The sequence below is a fragment of the Cyanistes caeruleus genome, chromosome 1, assembly GCF_971803275.1.
Source record: "Cyanistes caeruleus chromosome 1, bCyaCae1.hap1.1, whole genome shotgun sequence".
NCBI lineage: Eukaryota > Metazoa > Chordata > Aves > Passeriformes > Paridae > Cyanistes > Cyanistes caeruleus.
Genome location: NC_141701.1, coordinates 6,278,452 through 6,296,869, shown reverse-complemented (window position 1 = coordinate 6,296,869; position 18,418 = coordinate 6,278,452). Strand labels below are relative to the sequence as shown.

At 42.3% G+C, this 18,418-nt stretch overlaps 1 protein-coding gene across 21 annotated transcripts in view; it reads right to left on the bottom strand.

Annotated features, from left to right (window-relative positions):
* Positions 1–18,418, bottom strand: part of FAM135B (family with sequence similarity 135 member B) — a 286,821-nt gene that overhangs the window by 170,605 nt on the left and 97,798 nt on the right. Inside the window, exon 1 of one of the 21 annotated variants that reach the window (XM_086878041.1) lies at positions 15,076–15,317. The exons of the other annotated variants lie outside the window; for them this stretch is intronic. The gene's annotated coding sequence lies outside the window, so the exon portion shown is untranslated. Of the gene's footprint in view, positions 1–15,075; positions 15,318–18,418 lie in introns of those variants that run through there. 21 annotated transcript variants of the gene reach the window in all.

The window sequence follows — 18,418 nt, the reverse complement described above, 5'->3', positions numbered from 1 at the left end:
AGAAATCAGCCTGATCTTTACCTTGAACCAGAGAGCTCTACTGATATGGTGTCTTGCTAGAAAAGGCATTAAGAAAAAGCACCCTTCCACTAATGAAAAAAATACCAAATTAAAGGCAGTATGACTTGTCTTCTATGCTCTCTTTCAGTACCATGTGCAAAATCTGGTCTCAGTGGTTGTGTACAAGGGATTTATATAGTGAACCTGTTTGAAACACCTATAAAAACAAAATCTGCTTTTCCAGGCAAAACTTGCTACTGATGTCAAGGTGGATGCACAGCAGCTCAAATCCATTTGCAATTTAACCTAATTTTAAAAGTATAACAACCAGGGTAGAGAAAGTACACGTTAATAGTGCAAACTCATGCCTAAATCCATACAAACAAAGCTTCAGGGGATTAGACTCTTTTACCCACATAATCTTCCAAATCACTCTGCTTTGTTTTGTGGTAAGTCTTCATGCTGCCTGTCAAACCTGGAGCTGGCACCACTGTATTTATTGCTCCCAAAACATGTTTCCTCACATTTCCAGCAAAATTAAACAAATTTAAGCAACAGCTCTGTTTGCTTTCAAAAATACATATACAGATCTACTACTTCATTTGATTTTGTGATAGTAGTCAAAAGATCTGCAGCCCCTTCCCAATCACACAAATGAATCATTGAGCTGAAAAACAGCATTTGGCATTATGGTTTAACAGTCACTTCTGGTATTACAAGCATGGCAAGCACAGCCACAGAGCCTGGGTAGATGGAAAGCCAAGACTCTCCAAGGCTCAATATAACAGTAGGGAGCTTGCTGCATAAAAAGAAACTTCCAGCTTGTATGCAGTTAGGTAGGCAAATAATAGAACTGGTTTGCTTATCACAAGCCTCTTTTATGTTGGGAGAAAGCCACTAACAACTAGGAAAATTAAATTAAATTAATCAATCCTTTGTCCAAAGATATTTGGCCACAAAAGACTGAAGAAACACTAAGAAACAGAAAGAAAGAAAAAAAATCATTATTCCTCATTTTTTGGTCAGCTGTCACGATAAAATGGACTGCCCTGAGCAGAGTGAGACAAGCTAGCGTCTCAAAATAACATAACTCAAACTGACACCACAGTGCCTTTGGAGATATAGGGTGGAAAGGCCCAGATTCTGCAGGAAAACAGCAGTATGGAGAAGTCATTCCTTATGCTGGAAATGTCCAGATAAAACAGAAGAAATGGGGTTAAGAATGTTTCCCACAGCATTATACAGACATTTGAAGTATAGAAAACAATCAGTGAGTTAGTTTGGGGTTTTTTCTCAGTCATATACTACTGGAAGTATCCTGTGTTTCATTTTCAGATTTGCTCTGGAAGTTTCTTGTCTCAGTGCACTACAAAGGCAGGAGACTGTTTTAAAGCTACATATGTTCATGTTCGTGTTATAGTTCCAAGACAGAATTATCATCATCAACTTCATTTGATAAAGGTTGCTATCAGTACTTAACCAGTCTAATTAAGGCTGCTTTTTCCTGAGTGGAAAGATCACAGTAAAAAAATAAACTTCTAGCACCTACGCCTCATCTCCCAATTTTTTGTATAGTTTTGAGAAGCACACAATGCTGTGTAGCACTTCATGTACTTGGAAAACTTGGAGATGTTGCAGGAGAAATATTGGCTGAAGCACAATAAAAGATGATAAACTCCTCCACATCTACCTGGGTATGGCTATCACAATAAAAAAAAAAAAAAAAAAAAAAATCAATGTGGGTTTGTGGATTCAAGGTGACACTTTTACAAAATAAAACCATGTACTGTGTCCATCTCTTTTCCTCTGAAACCCTTACCAGACCATCTCTAGGCATGCAAAGACCTGCAGATGAAAGAATAAAAAAACCAAGACAGTGAATAAGTGATTCCTCTTCCCCATTTGACACCAATTGTAGTAATGAGACCTTCCTTGGAAAATAAACAAGCTACATAATTTGTCTGCTATCCAGAATCTCTTATATTCCTCATTTCAAGCAACATCAATCACTTGCATCCCACGTTATTTCCACTCAAGCATGGCATCCTTCTTACTGCTATCACAGAGCATTAGTTCTGTGAGAAATGTCAAATCACATAAGCAAAGAGAAGCAGAATACTGTTTACAACACTGTATGGAATCCCATAATGTTTAATAATTTCCTGCCTAAATTTTATATATATATATAAATATATATAGAATGATCCTTTACTAGCTCAGTTAAGGCATCAGTTCACACTCTTACAAAAGGCTCCTGTAACTCCCTAGTGAACCAGTCAGATGCTGGAAAATAGCTTCCAGATCACAACAGCACAAGCCAAGCAACACAGCACCCTTTACAAAAGCTGACTATTAAAGGATATAAGAGAAGAAAGGGAAGGGAAGAAAGGGAAAGATGTAATATGGAACTTTAGGGGACTGCACACCATTTATCTATCACCGTCTCCTGGCCAGCTTGCTAGCTGATGACAGGAGCTACAGATGGAAAAGGTGGGAGGGAGTTAAATGGAAAGCTGTCCAGCTTTTCAGACTGTCAACAGCTCTTCTCTGTTATTTTTTTTTTTTCTGTGAAGTTTTTTTTTCAATTCCCCTGGGGAGAATTGTTCATCGCTTTAATTACTCTCAATTACTAAGAAAGAACACTGAAACAGAAAACAAAGACACAGCAGTTCTCCTCTGCTCCTGAATTTTGTAAGGATCATGTCTCACCCGACTCCCACCAGCTTCACAGGGACCCTCAGAGAACAGTTGCAACAGGTCAGCACAATTTAGGAGCAGCTTCTTTCAGGGTTTGGCTGTCTGAAGCTCAATTATGAGCCAGAGGGACTCATCTTTTAACAAGATCCACACAGTTCCAAACTGAAGCGTCCAAACCTGTTACACTGAGCTTGACCAGTGATGTTTTGTCTAGTGATCTTTTCTCACGGGTTGAAACTCAACAATTCCCTCAGAACAGCCTGTACAATTGAAGAAAACTCACTAGAGCTAGTTTTAATATGACATTGTTTTTCTTCCATAGCCTTTCCCTTCCTATCTTCAAAAGTCATCTCGGTAGAAAGGGAACTGAAGAGAGTAATGAGGTTTGACAGAGATCTGAAGCCTAAATAACATCTCACCCAGGCATAGTCTCCTGAGCCTTTTGTGATAAATAAATGGCATACTGTAAAACACAAATGAGCATCACTGTGGCTGTGATTTCATTGTCCCAATGGAGAACCTGTGCCTGGCACAGGGCCAGCCTTGTAATTCAATACTGAGGCAGAGCACACAAATGGACCTCGGAAGGAGGATCAATTTTAATGTAATCCCATCTTCTAATCAAAAGAGATTGAGGGATTAACATTCACTAGGAAATGTCTGCTCAAAGTTGTCATAGCTCATTGATAAAGATAGCTTTGTTTTAATTAAGATACAAAATGCCAATTCCAGGTCTAATTTTAGATGCAAATAATCAGTTATTGATGATGTGTCTGGCTGAATTGTTTTAACCTCTCTAGAATATTTTTTTAACTAGATCAGTCAGTGTGGATTGTTTTTTCTTACTGCAAGGAGACCACATTCTCATACTGTCATCTTCCTGGCATGAGTTGCCCACAGTTTCTTGTTTTCCCAATATTCATTGTTAGCCTCACACTAAACCTGACTCAAGACTGTCCATCCACCCCTGTCTATCCACCTGCAAGGCTGTATCCCATTTTGCCTACTCTAGGCCATGCTGAAAGCAACAAGTCGATCTGCACGCCTCAGAAGGTCAGATGACATCTCAAAAACTCAAGTAAAATGTGCCGAAAATAATTATCTCCTGCATTATCTCATCAGAGAGTGCAGAAAACACCATGCCTGGTCTAGTCTGGGTGAGTTTTCCAAAATAAGCATCACTGACTTGCTTGTATCAGCAATAATGTGACCAACAGGACCAAAGCAGTGACCATCCCCCTGTACTGGGCACTGGTGAGGCCACACCTTGAATCCTGCATTCAGTGTCAGACCCCTCGAGGGTCAAGAATTTTCAAGAACGGTCAAGAAGGACATTGAGGTGCTGAAGCATGTCCAGAGAAGGGAACGGAGCTGGGGAAGGGTCTGGAGCACAGGTCTGGTGAGGAGCAGCTGAGGGTGTTTAGTCTGGGATGGGACACTCAGGAGTCTTATCAGTCAGGATATTATCCTCCCTCAACCAAGTCTGCACAGTTTTGCTGCAAATCAGATACAATAAGCTCTGGCCTCTGCAGGATCATGGTGGCAAATGAGAAATCTCTGCCATAATTTCACCAAATCTTTGGCATAAACCCAGGTACAGAATTGAATTTTGTATCTGGAGCCTCTGTAACAGGCCACAGATGCAGACAGTTGTGCAGAGTCATTGAAATCACAGACTGCCTTGAGCTGAAAGGGACTGTGAAGACCATCCAATTTCTACCCCCCTGCCATGGGCAGGGACACCTTCCACTAGGTCAGGTTGCTCAGAATGCCATCCAACCTGGCCCTGAACCCTTTCAGGGATGGGGTATGCACAGTTTCTCTGGCAAACTTGGCTCACCACCCTCACAGTGAAGAATTTCTTCCTAACATGTAATCTCACCTCTCGTAGTTTAAAACTGTTACTCCTAGTAACAGATAGTCCTGTCACTATCTGGCCATGTTCCATCATATTGATCTTAAACACTGAAACTTGCATGTGTTTTCTGATTTGACTCAAATCACAGCACATTCTTTTCCCTAATGTTGGTGTTCAAGGAGCTATATGCAAGCACTGAGACCAAGAAGCAGAGACTAAATCCTACACGTCATCTCATAGCCTGACCAATCCTCTGCAAATCTCCCACTTCCTTCATTCAGACAGAATGGTTACAAGGTGTGATTTAACTTAAAAGCACAGGCTTTACCTCTTTAATGAGAACTCTGTTGCCTCCATCTTACTGCTGTGAGCTGTCAGTCCTAACTCCCCCCAAATCATATCCCAGGCCTGTGGATAGCTCTTTATTCCTACCTTGCCAGCAAAGTACAGGGCCTCTTCCCCTCCCACCCACTCATTTGCAGTCAGCTGGTGCAACTGTGACTCATCCCATTCTAGTACAGACTTCAGAAACCTGTTCAAGGCATTTAAAAGCTCATCTCACAGTAGCTGTAGCCTTCATAATTAGTTGTGACCATTTAGAGAGCAACAATTTTAAATATTGCCATTTCCTCTCACTTCTTTCTCTCGCTTAGAAGAGGATGGGGTCCTTCCAGAAGACAGCTGGCAGCAGAGATAAGCAGAGATGTTCCTGCCTGGCAAAACTGGTCCCCACATCAGTACAGAATCAATCACAAAATCACAGAATGGGTCAGGTTGGAAACAGCCACGGTGGCTCATCTAAAACAGGGTCACCCCAGAGCACAGGCACAGGATTGTGTTCAGGCAGTGCTGGAATAACTCCAGTGAGGGAGACCCCACACCCTCTCTGGGCAATCTGTTCAGTGCTCTGTCACTGCACAGGGAAGAAATCATTCCTCATGTCCAGGAGCTTCCTGGGCATCAGTTCCTGCCTGTTCCTCTTGTCCCATTGCTGGGCACACCGAGCAGAGCCTGGTCCCTGCTCTGAGCCCTCCCTGCAGACACTGACAGGGATGAGGTCCCTTCTCAGTCGTATCTTGTCGAGATACGAGATACGAAGCCCCAGCTGCTTCAGCTTTTCCTCCACTCCCTTCATTATCTCCACTGGACCTGCTCCAGGACCTCCATGTCTCTCTTGTCCTGAGGAGCCCAGAATTGGACACAGCACTCCAGATGCCCCTCACTAGGGCTGAGTGAAGGGACAGGATCACCTCCCTCAACCTGCTGACAACCAGTGACCCTCCTAATGCACACCAGGATCTCATTGGCTTTTTTGGCCACAAGGGCACTGCTGGCTCCAGAGGGTCTGGATGATTAGAACTCTACAGGACAGGAGAGAGGGATGGTAAAAAGCCACCTTTCTATGGAAAGATTATGAGATTTTTGAGAAACACAGATTGGTTACAGGTAGGGAACAAAGGTATGGAGAGGGAAGGCAGTGAATGAAAAGAACATGGAAAAATCTAGCTTATTTTTCCAGAAAATACAGCAATTTCAAGCACACCTAAGATGAAGGGGCAACAGATTTCAGTAAAGATATGATGTTTATTCCTGCAGCACTTCAGACCTGTTCAGCACCCAGAGCTGAACATGCTTACAGAGAGAGAAATCAATCAACAGAGGGAAGGAGCTGAGCCTCTTTGATACAGAAAAGCCCAAGGGTAGGCCCAGCTCAAGAACATCCTTCCCAAACTGAATGAGAGGGGAGAAGGAGATTTAATTTTGGAAGGGAAGAACTACCCTAAAAAAAAAGAGACAAGTTATTACAGCTTTTTGCTCTTGTCTAATGGGAAGAAGGGCAGAAGAAAAGGCAAATCCCTGGGAGCAGTACCTGGCAGTCAGCATGGTGGCTTGCTGGGGTTGACTGAGTTGTGACAGAAATGTGTCAGGTTCCCATGCAGGGACAGCAGAGACAATGACAGAGGAGAAGAGTGCAAGACAGCAGGAAACAATGGTCTGCACATGCCCATGAAATTGGAGATGGGCAGGACAAACCTGCAGAAGCACCACTGAAGTCAGGATGTGTTCCAGTCAGGAATTATGCCTGGGCACATTAACACAAAGGATAAGGGAACACAATTTCAGAGAAGTGGCTATGAAACAATTTTCCTGGTTTCTGCAGCAATCTGTTTATGGGAGCTGGGGATAGGAATGGGCCCAAGCAGTACCAGAAGTCCATTATATTGAGAGGTATTTTACACAACTCTGCCCCCATTTACATGAGCTAGGGGAGGCCATGGAAGAGGCTGGCAAAGAGGGGAAAGAGGAAGGACAAGCTGTGAAAGAGGCGTTTCTAAGCTGAAAGAAAAGAAGAAAAGAAAAATGCCCATTGGAACTTTGCTACCTTTAGCCTTCCTGTTCTAAACCTGTCATCATGAACACTGGGGCTTTTAACAATTACCTTTTACAAACACAGCTACATGATGATGGAAAATATTAAATCCTATTATGGCACAGTGGGGGTTTTTCTTGAGAGAGACACTGAATGTTTTAATCTACTCTGGCAATGCAGATGGGTCTCCTTTGAGCCCTGAAGAAGAGATTGCTAACAATTTATTACAGGGCAATTTCACCATGCAAATAGAAGAGAAAAAAATGTTTCTAGTTTTGTTTTCCATTGTCACAAGTATCTTATTTTTCTGTGCATATAGTGAGCCCTGGCATTCTGCAGTACCTTTTTATTTCCTCCTCTCCATTTTTCACATAGAGTTCAACACCCTTATTTCTTACGCACTGAATAAATGGAATTTTAATTTTTACAAAAAAAAAAACAAAAAAAAACCAAAAAAAACCCAAAGCCTAAAAAAATCCTAAGGAAGTTAATTAACAGGTTGTGTTGAGTATTTCTTTTTTTTCCCCTAATCCTTTTTTTTCCCAATGCAGCACCAAACCCAGACTTTCTGAATGCTTTTAGCGAGGAAAGCGCTATGGACATTTAAAAAGCAAATGCAGAATATGTGTTCCATGTACCAAAGCCTAATGTTATGTGCACTATGACCTAAGAATTTCAGTACTGATAGAAACAAGCATAAAAAAAATAAAACCCTAGAAACATCTCTACATATGGTAGGGGGTTATGACCCAAGAAATAGATGCTGGACTTCACTTTTCACTTCAGAATACTGGAGACAAATACACCATGTTGCTGTACCAATGAGAGAGGCTTCAATGAAAAGGTGAAAATCACCTGCAATTACAAATTAAGCAAACTGCATGTATGGGACAAGTGGGCAAGATACAGACTGGATGTGTGGTCTGCAAGATGGGCAGGAAATTGGCTAAAAGGCAGCACTCAGAGAGTGGTGGTCAGAGTGTGTCCAGCTCTGGTCCCCACACTTCAAGAGAGACACAGAAAAATGGGAGCAGCTCCAAAGGAGTGCCATGACCTGACCTCTGAGGAATTACAGAAGGAGATCTCTCCCCTGGAGAAGAGAAGCCTCGGGGGGAATCTCAGAACATTATTCCAGTAACTATTCCTGGGTAACTACAAAGAGGACAGTGTTTCTCCATGAGGAACCACATGGAGAAGGAAAGGCAAAAAGGTTACAATTTACACCAGAAAAAGGTTTCATCCCTGTATAAGAGGAAGTTTTTACAGTGAGAATAATAATTCCCTGGAATAGTCCTGCATGTTCATGGTAGAGCCTCCATCCATCTCTGGATGTTTTTCAGATGTGACTGGGAAGGTTGCTACATGACCCCCTCTTGGCTCCCCTTCCCACAACAGCCTGGGCTGAATGAGCTTTGGACATCTCTTCCAAATTGGGCTATTCTTTGACAATGAAAAGTTTAAAAATGTGTTTCCCAGCAGATATGTTTTATTATAATTTCTCTCAGATAGTGCATGATGCAAAAACGAACCAGGTGGGAATCGTTCCATTTTCTCAGCCCCTGTGATCTCAGCCTCTGTTTAAAACCTGATTTTAAACTCATTCTCTAACCACAAATGGAACACTTTTCCTTTGCTTCCCCATTTTCTTTTTTTAAATTTTCCTCTGATATTTTTTTCCTAGTTTTGGGGGGATTTGTTTTGGTTTAGTTTTTTGTAAGCTACACTGTTCAAAAGTGTTGTTTTTCCTTTTTTAATCTACTAATCTAATTCAAAGTAATGCCTTTGACTTTCACAGAATGATATCTTTCTCCTGTATTTAGGAAAATAAAAGTGACAAATGTAAATTGTTTCACTTTGTGTCATTCTAGGGATTCTGCAGAACACAACTTCACCCAGCTTGCCACATGGACTACCTTGTTGATACCAAAACCAGGAGGGAAAACCTTACTCATCCAATAGGAAATTATTCCATTAACTTCACAGAAACTGAGAACATGAATACCTCACCCTTCAGCTAAGCATTTCCTTAATTCTCAGCTAAAATAACATATTCATTTTAGTCAGATCCAAAGCACAGAAACCAGAATGAATTCTGGTCACCTGCTTCTGGAGCCTCCTGCTTGTGTGATTTGGACCCTTGGGAGACAGTGACCAAATTAAAATGCAGCACTTGAGGAGAGGCCACGCTTCTGGTGAGACATTGCAATGTTTTAAAGAACACACCCATGGGACCTGTAGCAAGAAATTTTCAGGCTGTGAGTGGGTGGGTGTTTGTGTTCAGACTCCAAGTGAAAGCCCCATATTTCCCACAAAACTTTTTGACATAAATAAAAATATTTTGATGGATCAGAAACACTGCGTCTCAGTGAATCAACACTTTTCATTTCAGATTTTTTTTTATGTAAATAGCTTATTTTTCTAAAACAATTGCATTTTAACATTCAAAAAAAAAAAAAAGTGTTTCAAAACAAACAAACCCTGAACTTTCCAACTGGATCCCTTAATTTCCAGATTTTCTCCTAAACGAATTCTAGATCAATACTTTCCACAGGTTCAAGTTAACTGAAGTTAAAACATTTTTAATTGCCAAATATTTCACTATAGGGAAAGCAAAAAAAGCATGATTAATTTTTCTATTCACAAATAATCTTCATCCCAGCTCTTATACACCAAATATTCTATTTATTCACAGCAGATTTCATTTCCTAAGGTACCCATAAACATATAAAGGTTTTCTGAAGGCTTTCTTTCCTCTCAAGTAGTCAGAATTTATTTTTAAGCTAGCAAGGGCTATGAATCATTTAATTCTTTCCATTGTACATTACTTTGTATTCATCAACACAAAATTTCATCTTCTTTCAGGCAGCTTTGTTAAGGTGCCACAAGTCTCACCTAGGCATAATAATTCTGCATTTCCTACCCTCCTTATTACTTTGTTGATCATTAAATCAATGATCTGAAAAAAAAAAAGGATGTATTCAACACTGATTTGAGGCTTACAGCAGATGTGCTGAGAGTTGACAAATATCCATAAACAAAACAAGATAAATATTGCCATTAAAATTAAAAAGGAGGAGTTTTGTCTTCTACCTCAGCCGTTCCAGTGCTACAGACTGAAGCAACAAGATGTTTAAACAAACAGTTCAGATTCCTGGTGATAACCCACCCTCCTGACCTGCAGATCCTGAGCTGCCCTGTCTAGTGGAAAGTGTCCCAGCCTGTGACAGGGCAGCTGGAATGAGATGATCTTTGAGATCAAACTGCCCTGGGGTTCTGTGGTTGATCCAACCACAACAACCACAGAAAGCAAGTGAGCAGTCACTGGGTAGTGCACTGCACAGAGGTGGAGAGAGAAGAAAACAACCATTTAAGCTGTCTTCTTAACATATTGTCATGAATGTCTAAGAGGACACAGGAGTGAAAATTTCTGGAACAAGTTTCCAGAACATATCACCCACTACAGAGAGGAACAACTGGATGATGAGCAGCACCAGCACAGTTGTGCAGTAGAGGTGTCTAGTCACAGGCTGGAGAAAGGTCACAAATTTCACTGGCAGCTACAGCCCCTCATGTCAGCATCTGCTGCAGCAGAGCACCTCAGCACCCCTCTGCAGCACCAGCCACAGTCAGGGAGGGCAGCACAGGCTGGGCTGGCTCAGCACATTCCCTGGGGGGCTGGAGACAGAGGCACAGTGGCCATGCCTTACAAACATCATGCAGGCCTGTGTCTGCAGTGGGGAGGCAGCCATGGGCCAGGGGCTCAGTTTACTGCCTTGATTCTTGATTATTTTTCTCAATTCTGCACACTTCAGGCTTTAGGTATTCACCTGGCACCTGCTGCTGCTCTCCTTGGCTTCAGCAAGAGTCAGAAAGATTTGCAGCGCATGCGGCAGGATAAATCTGCAAACACACACGTTGGAAGTTCAGGCTCTAGAGTAACAAAAGGAAAATTCTGGAAAAGTTCTCATAGAGACAGTGATGGCTAAGCCTCATAGAAGCACAGAATCATGGAATGTCCTGAGTTGAAAGAGACCCACAGGGATAATTGAGTCCAACTCCTGGCCCTGTACAGGACATCCCAAGAATCCCACCATGTGCCAAAAAGTCCAAGTTCTTTTTGAAGTCTGTCAGGATGGTGCTATGATCACTTCCCTGGGGAGCCTGTTCCACTGCCCAGCCACCCTCTGGGTGAAAACCTTTTTCCTAATATCCAAACTAAACCTCCCCTGACAGCTTCATGATGTTCTCTTGAGCCTAATTGCTGGTCACCACAGAGCAGAGATCAGTGCCTGCCCCTCATCTTCCCCTCATGAAGGAGGTGTGGTCTACAATGGGGTCTCTCCCCTCAGCCTCCTCTTCTTCAGCCTGAACAAGCTAAGTGACCTCAGCTACTCCTTGTGTGGCTTCCCCTCCAGGCCCTCCACCATCTCCATGTCCTTCCTTGAGACAATTCCCAATAGCTCTATACCCTCACATCCCCAGCCTCTCTTATTGCCACTCTAATAGCAGGTGTAGGAATTAGACCTCCAGGCATGATTCTTTCCACAAGTTTGTTGATTTACTAAGTACCAGACATGCTTCATCTTTTTGGAAATCAGCTTCCAACTCCTCTTCTTTTCCCACACAGAATAAGCTATTAAGGTACAAATAAGAACTGCTGGTGAATAATGGAAATTTCCTCCATTAAATTTGTTTTGTTTTAGTTTTTTATCTCTTAATGTGCACCTATAACCTCTGCAAATACCAGAAGCATGCCTATTTCTTTAAGAGAATTTGTGTGTTCCCATAAATGCACCCACACAAAGTGCTAAATTACTCTTCCAAACAAAGGGTACTTCATCTCTGAACCACTACAGAGGTGTGCATGAGCAGTCTCTGAACCAGCTCTCTCAGGGGCAAGGAACAGATGCTGCTCTGCTTGGGCTAAAGAACCCTTCCCAACAGCTGTGCATCCCAGTGAAGTCCTGCTGCAGCTGGGCACCAGGCTAAGCAAGCTATAGTGCCTCTGCTATCCAAGCTGGCTCATGGATCTTTGCGCCTTTCAAGTTTAAATGCTGTTTCTGAACAGGCTACATTTTTGCCAAATATGCCATTTTTTCCCTGCTTATATCTTAGAACCAAAATCCTTTAGTATGCATAATGTGAAGCAATGCTGGGATTGCCTCACCATTTTTCCCCTATGCTAGTCCAGAAAAGCAGCCTGGAGTCCAGAGTGGGGCATCACACAGAGGAACGTGATGGCAGATCACAGGAAATGTGGTTTTGCCATGCAAAATGTCAGAACAGACTGGAAACCTGAAAAGCAAAGGCAGAAGGAATGTGTATGATTGATTGAAAACAAAAGATCACTATGCCATAAAGTGTGAAGGGTGTTTGGAAAAGAGGGATAAGACTCAGGATGTCTGTCCCCTGTTCCATATTTTGACAATAAATAAGTTTCTGTTCTGTGAAAGGACACACATCTACAGTGTAAATGGTTGTTGCTCAACTATTTGCCCAGGCTCCTGTTCAGACAGTGAAGACAAAGCTTGAGAATGATTTTTCTATCCCAAAGCATGCATTTTAAAAGAGTCATCTGGGTAATGCCTTAGAAATATCTGTTTCTCTGCCCTGCCAACAAAAAGAAAGCTGGTGGCTACTTTGAATTAAGCTGATTCTACTAAAGTAAACTAAAATAAATTCCACTCATGATCAAGATCCCAGAAAAAATGCAGTCCTAGGCCTGAACATTATCACAGAAAAATTATCAGTGTGATTTCAACAGGGGGATCCTTGTGTGAAAAGGTGAGGGGGGATGAGCAAATTTCATTGCAGTTCAAAGTACTCCAAGATTATCTGAGCGGTCCCCAAAATTAAGGGCCCTGGGGAAGGGCACAGCATTTATCCTCTGATGGTCTGGCTGCACAAACTAAAGTCTCACAGGATGAGCTAGAAACAATATCCCTCTAATTTCATGCAGCCATCAGGGGAAATATTCTCACCCAATGCAAGCCTGCATTCCACAGTGGGAGCAAATGGAGGAGCATCACCCCCAGACAGTTTAACTCCAAAGGTGGGATGAAGACAGAAAAGAGGACTTCTGATAAGAACATTATACCCATCAAAAATTCACCATGGTTGCATAACCATCTTTGATTATGAGATGAACTGGAATGGACAGTACTTATAACCAAGATACACTTCAGCACCCACATGGTATAGCTGGTAGCATATACAGATTTTAAATCACATATCTGTCTTAAGACTAAGAAGTACTGTTCCTTCTAGACAGAATACAGGGATTTTGTTGCCAACCATAACATATAAAAGAACCTATAAAATTACAGTCACACACTAAGGCATATGTCTCACATTTAACTTAATGTTTATCTTGTCAGGAAATTCAGCTAGACCATGCCAACATTTTGTTTCATTCATGCTGTCTTCAAAATCATCTGTTGTTGAGGGAGGAAAGGGAAGGAGAGAGAAAAGAAAATGCAACAGAATGATACACACACATATATATATATATATGAAAGGGACTAAGTTCAAAATAATCTCATAAATAAGGCTCAAATACAAAAGCATCATACAAAGAACTCCAGTGACAGCATCCACCTTTACTTTACATGGATTGAAGTTGCCATCCTCAACTTCAGCTGGAAAATAAACAATGATTCTAACATTCTAAGATGTGCCCTTCAGACATCTACATGAATTGGACACCTTGATTTCTGATCAGCCTTATTCTGCTGAAAGGTTTTGTGGGTTTTGGTGCTAAGGAAGTCACCTTCACACACTACAGACCTGGTATCAGGCACTCCTGAAGAACACACTCATAAGAAAAATCAATTGGAATACAAAAAAAAGCAAAAGAGTGAAATGGCAGCTACTTCTTTCAAAATTATCTAAAATATCTTTATTTCCTTCATATTAGGAAAAAATTTCCTTACTTAAAACAGCTTACACAAGTAAATAATTCATCATCATGCATTATTTAGAGATATGTGGACTTAATATGTTTACAAGTCCCAAGCTGTTTTACAAAAGAGGAAACATTTATATAATTGGCCCTCAAACTCTTTTTAAAATGTTTCTGTGATGCGAGGATTCTGATTATCAATGGCACTGGTCCTGGAAGAAAAGCTTTTATAAACAGAACGTTTGGTGGGAAGATGAGACCAGAGGGAAATGACTAAGTAAGGTGATCTTTTCTTAGTAATTGGTGATTATTGCTGCTGAACAAGATGATTCTTCCAAACACCATCCTGTAAGCCTTGAGTTATCTCAGGCATGGTAAAAGGTCTCCAAACCAGACATAATTAAGTCACTGACCTGAGGCATTATCTCCCAGAACACTCATCTACCATGTACAGGCACAGGACAAGCCAGACCCACTTTACCACAAACATCAGCACTTTCCCCCCGGCAGTGAGGATTCCACAAGTCCCCAGAGGAAGCCATTTATGCTGAGGAATAAACCTGCCCTTGGCAGGCCAAGAAAGCTTTGGATAAGTTCATTTTCACTTCTGTCATGCTCTGCACACCACTCCCCTTTCAGAGCTGTAGACAGTTTCCCCTGGATATCTCCACGGTCAGAAGTCCTCATGGAAATGCTCTTTGCACATGCTGCCAGACCTCCTGTCTCTCTCTCAAAACTCTCTCTGAAAGCTCCTGATGACCCTGGTCCTGACAATTCAAAAAATTTTAGAGGCCACTGACTTTCTGTTACAGATGTATAAAAAGCTGGACTAGATAAAACCCTAAGAAAGCTGGTTTGACCCCACGGGTGACCCTGATTTTAGCAGCTGATTGGAATAGATGTCCCTTCCAACCAGAATTATCCTATGAAACTATCCTGTGAACAAAAATAGCTTTTTGCTATTCACTTCATCGGAGAGTAAGTACAATAGCAGACCCAGAAAGAAGCACAGACTGGCTAAGAAAGGCAAGGAAGCTTGTCATTCCTGGTGCTCCCTCTATTAAGGTAACCTCAGCTCAGAGAAGTCCACACCAGAAACACCTATCCCAAGAGAAAAACCCCCTGTGCTTTGCCTGCTCTGTCTCCAGCTGAACCCTCAAACTCCAAAGAGTCTCAGAGGAGACACAAAGGAGGTTGAGGTCCTAGGATCTCCTGGAAAAGCAGAGGTGCATTGTGGAAAGGGCTTACCTCTGTCTTGGGTTTTATAAAACCAGTTCTGTGAGCTGACATTTCTTCATGCAATATCCTGACACGTTCTGCTCTGAGGGAAGCACCTGTGCTTGTGCACCTGCCTTTGGGAGGTGAAGCAAGCAGGAGTGCTGATGCAGCCCCTGCATTCCTCCCACCTGCAGGTGTGGTGACCAAAGTAGCTACAACACATCCTTGTCCATTCCTATCCCAGCCACAGGTCTCTCAGTATCCAAACAAGTGAAGGAGTCCCACCACAGCTGGGTTTTATTACACATAATGCAGGATTTTCTAATTAGAGCATTCAGGCCTTGCTTCTTTTCTTCACTCAGCACTTTGTGCTTGTATCCTTTATCTAGAGACAATGTCTCATCACTTGTGCCCAACAAAGTCAATTAACTCCCTCTTTTCACCCAGCACTTTTCCTCATCTCGTCAGTGCTGGGTTAGGGGTTGCACTTGATGATCTTAAAGGTCTTTTCCAACTTAAATTGTTCTGTGACTCATCTACAAGGCATTCCTCACCTTTGATCTACCATCTGACAATGCAGCAGATATCCACGTTGCGCTGCTGATTCTGGCATTAGACGTGTCCTAATTTCATCTAACTAACCTATTTCAGGGTACCCTATCCCCACTACATCTGGGCCACTTTTAGCTTATTGTCATGGAGATTTTGAAGCTCACAGCAGAAAAACATGTACCTGCTAAACTGAATTTCACCCGTGTAGAGCCCAAGTGGAGAGGCTGGGTAAACCCCAGGAGGCGGTAGGAAAAAAGGAGATAAATCTGTTTGACCACATTGTGCAGCAATAAGTCCAAGGCTCATAATTCAGCAGAGATCTTGACATCTGCTGTTTGTCCCCAAGCAGGAGCAGGGAGCAGTGGAACAGAGTAGCCATGGTTACACCTCGGTCGCTGCTGCTGGGCACTCCCATGTCGTTGGGTGATTCCAGGATCACAAAGTCCCACCCTGGGACAAACTGCCTTATCAAGTCATCTGATGCAGCCCATTTCAACCTATGTAGTCTGTATGACTCTGGATAATGATTAACTACCCAATGATATTAATTAACTTGCTCTGAGGTGCCTTGCACACCTAAGGTAGCATCAGGCAGTCACACAAATGAATCACCACAGAGCACTGCAGATCCAGAAAAAACAAAGGGAGGCCATTCCCCCCAGTGCCAATGTCCAGAGTGTGTTCAGCATGTGCTGCTGGAGGCAGGAGGGTTATGCTGGGCTGTATTTTTAGTTCAAGTAGCAGCGACTATTTCTGCACGCCGATGTCTGATGCTGAGCTATCCCACCTTCTGTTTCTCCATCAGGGTATTATTATTAGCTGCACTAAACCCATGAGCTCCTCAGCACAGCAAGTTTAATAAAGCACTAATGTCACCCACTACCAACGCAAGGCACCTAAAGAAAACAAGGCCTAATTTACAGTGCTACTAAAAATTAGCAAGAATCTGATGATCATTCCTCACTAGTGGGGTTTTTTTTCAGTTTTTTTTTCCTTTTTTCCAACAATCTTTCTTCCCTCTTCAGACAAAAGAATTGATGCAATCCAAAAGAATTGAAGCAATCCAAATGAATTGATGCAATCCAAAATCTATTCCTCCCTTCCCCACCATAAAAGAAAGAACACATCTAAGGGCTTTTCACGTAACCTTCTAGAATTATTATTCATCTCCATTTCATCCATTCATCCATATGGACTTCTTGCAAAAATAAGTAGCCTTGCTGAAATAATGTCTCTCTGCCTGTCCCTCTTCTGCCTCACAATGTCCCTGACTTTGCTGCCTGGTTCCACAAGCAAAGACAAGGAATGTTCAGGTGGTTGTGATATCCCAGACTAAAACAGCAGCTTGACTTTGATCCGCCCATGGCAGCCAACAAAAGCTTTTCGACTGAGAAGGTTCAGGCTTCCATGTCTTTCTCAAACAACAATCTCTTCACAGCCTTGTGCATTATCTTTCCTTCTGAAAAGACTTTTGTGCATGGGGATGACTCCTGCTGTTCCTGAGGTCAGTGGCAAACATCCCACAGCCTCCAGTGGTGCAAGGCTGGGTGGCTGTGGAGAAAAGCACTCTAGAACATCACACAATGAGACTTTATTTCCTCTAACATCTACCGTGGCAAACTGTACCCTCACACAGCTCAGTCTAAACAGCTGCAAAAGGAGAGGGGAAACAGAGGGAAAACAATGAGGCACAAACAGAAAAGAGAAATTTTCAGCTGAGATTTTAAACCAAGACAAGCAGGAAAACAAAATAAATAGCGCTGTGTGACTGCAGGGTGTAGCACAGGTTTATTATGCAGGGCAGTGTACTCTGTAAGCGCCTGTAAGAGATACTCACAGCAGCAGACACTGCTCAGTTCTAATGAAATCCATCTGCCTCGTCCCACAGAGCTCCTCACGTCCTGTGACGTGGGATAGTTGGGCCCTAATAGCTCAGAAGAGCTGTGCAGATGTGAGGCAGTACCTGCAGCACCCAGGTGCTCAATCACACAGAGGGGGAGCAACTGCTACAGGTACTGGCGGACTGCCAGCTCAAAACCTGTAGCCCAGAGTCCTCTGCAGGAACCAAAATACCCATATTGGTAAGAACCCATATTTTTTTTTTTTTTAGAGCACACAAATCTGGAAAAGTGGTATACAAAGAGATGCAATCTCACAAAGGTGGACGCTGCCCCATTTTGTCCCATCACCTCTGAAAAAAATGGGAGACTTTTTTATGCAAATAAAATCATTGGTTTCATGCAGACACCTCAAAGCTAACACTTACAAGCCAAGGGCCTATTTAGCAAGAATATGAGGTTACATCATCTATAGGCATCATCTCCCTGCAATGAGGTCAAGTCAAAGGCACTGAGCAGAACAAGAGGCTATGAGTGGAAAGGAGGACATAATTTAACAGAGATGGAAGTTTCATACTGAAACACACCTCTTGTCTAGGATTCAGTGAATGAAAATTCTGGTCCTTTTGCTCTGTTCTTTAAGAAATTATTCTCATACAACAGGATTGCTTTTCCTACTACAACAATGGTTTTGGCAGTATGGGTTGACAAACTGACCAAGATACAAGCTACATTTCACTCAAGCCACATTCTCCAAATAATACTTGCATTCTTTAGGGCCATAAAAAGGTAATGGGACTGTGCTTGCCAGCCTCAGAAATAAATTCAATGTTAGCAATGAGAGAAACCAGAATTACACAGTAGAAGATGGTGCAGAGCCGGATTCCTTCCCAGTTGTGCAGATCTGCACAACAATACAATGCAATAAAACAGGGAGACTTTTTTGCCCAAACAGCTGGACCAAGAAAGAGCCTGGTCCTCCC